Raw genomic sequence first — 2,085 nt, 5'->3', positions numbered from 1 at the left:
GGGCTCAGGGGCTCTTCTGGCGTACTGCTCAGTGTGCTGGCCGTGAGCAGCATCGGTGTGACATGGACTGGGTGGAAGAATCAGATACTGGTTAAATGGCTTTTGGTGTGGCAAGAAAGGTTAGAGTGGGCAAGCTGATCAAATCTTGGACAGTACTTAACTGATGAAAATAAGTGCTATTATGATGGTACAAAAAGTTCTCAAGCTTTTTGGATGACAAATCGTGATTATCCCAGAAGACTAGTGCATTGCTGTACCATTGTCCCTGTACCCAGCATTATCAAAGCACTTCTTTATATTGAGGATCTGCCACGGATATTATAGTCTGCTGGAATGCGGTGCTGCAATGTGAACACACGTTCACAGCTCTGATACTCTGAGGATTAGTTTGCAGTCTTGGTTGATTCAGTGGGAGTAGGAGTCTTGTTGTTTCTGAAAATCCCTGTGAGTCTCTTTGCACTTTCAGGTACATGAAAACCTTGAAAATCTCCCCCATAGTATCCTATAACTTGAGGCACTTTATTTCAGTTTTAGAGTAGACTCTGAAGTCTGCAGAAGGTAACAGTGGTGACGCTTATTCTATCTGAGCAGCTGCAGATTACATTATTTAATATCTGTTTTATCTGTGTTTCAGAAGTGATTTTGGTGTTCCAACAAAGGCAGACTTGTCTTATGAGAATCAAAATTATACCTAATTGCATTCTGCTTTGGGAGATCCTGTCAGTCACACAACTGTGTGAATTGGAGGAGACACATGATTGCAACTATAAATAACTTCTCCAGAGTCTGAGTACTGTATATCATACTTCATAACAAGATACAGTATCTTCAGAGTAACTGTATTGTACCAAAGGGTATCTTTTGACTCTCAGAAATGAGTTGACTTTCTTTGAGGGGACATACAGGAGGGGACATTCTGAAACGGAAAATTCTGAATACTAAAATATGTGTCTTGACCACCTTCCTCCGTGTGTAATTCCCAACAACACCACAAACAGGTGGAGAATTTCCTACCCTGAGAGCAGCCTGCCTTTGAACCACCTTTACACCACCCAGAGCCGGGCAGGTAGTAAATCAGCAATAGGTACAGACTGTCAATGAGTAATTAAGAGAGTGTTAATGATGCTGGCATATTTGAGCCATGTATTGTAAGTGCCTGCTGATGCTGTGGGTTTTCCCGTGTTTATGTGGACAGGTAAAGGTAATCAGGTCCTTTTTGCTGTTGCATTCCTGGTTTATTTTTTCCCAGTTAAGTTTAGTCCTCCTTTGTTCCTGGCTCTTACTAATGAGTGTCAACAAATACTGACCACTTTTACTTCAGAATCTGAGTTTTTATAAGAGCTTTGAGTACTTAAATTTATGTGTATTAAATTATTTGGTAAGTTACCAGTCTTTCCTGAGTGCTGTAGGATTACGGTTCAAGAACTGGCAGCAGGGTCAGCCCAACAATCAGTGCACCGGAGATCTCTGCCCTTGAAGGGCGGACAATAGGGGTTTTGTGCCCTGTACCTGGTTTGCCAGTGTTAATGTTCACTTTGTTTGTGTCTCTAAATTGCATCAACTATCTCCAGTGACATTTAACTTACATATGTGAAGGGATTGGCGTTTCTAGATTGTCAGAGTGTTATTGGACGAAAAAACTGATTTTTGTCACGGGACATCTGTTTTATTGTTAATTAGACAAAATAGGAAAGACATCAGAAGAGTATACATAGAAACTATTTCATAGTTCCTGCTCAAAAATCTTACTCTGATCCCTTGAAATTAATGATGCTTTGCAGATTTTCACATTTCAATGTGAATTTCATTTAGGAAGTTTCAGGAACAAATGACAGGGAGTTGTTATCCATCTGTGCCTGTGTCTCTGCAATTCAGCTGTTCCCTGCCGTTGTACAGTGTCTCCTCTCAGAACTATCAGAAGAGAGAAAACAACCAGAGTTCATTTATCATTAAAAAAAACCCAAACCAACCTCAAAACCACAATTTATATCATCATCACAGCTCATGTTTTGTGCTTATCGAAGTAAGACATGCTATTTATGTTGTCCCATGAGGTGAGTTGATCTTTTAGATGATTGTGAACTT

The sequence above is a fragment of the Nesoenas mayeri genome (assembly GCF_963082525.1).
Source record: "Nesoenas mayeri genome assembly, chromosome: 8".
In the NCBI taxonomy this organism is placed as follows: Eukaryota; Metazoa; Chordata; class Aves; order Columbiformes; family Columbidae; genus Nesoenas; species Nesoenas mayeri.
The sequence above is the reverse complement of the archived record's forward strand: the minus strand, read 5'-3'. Positions refer to the sequence as shown.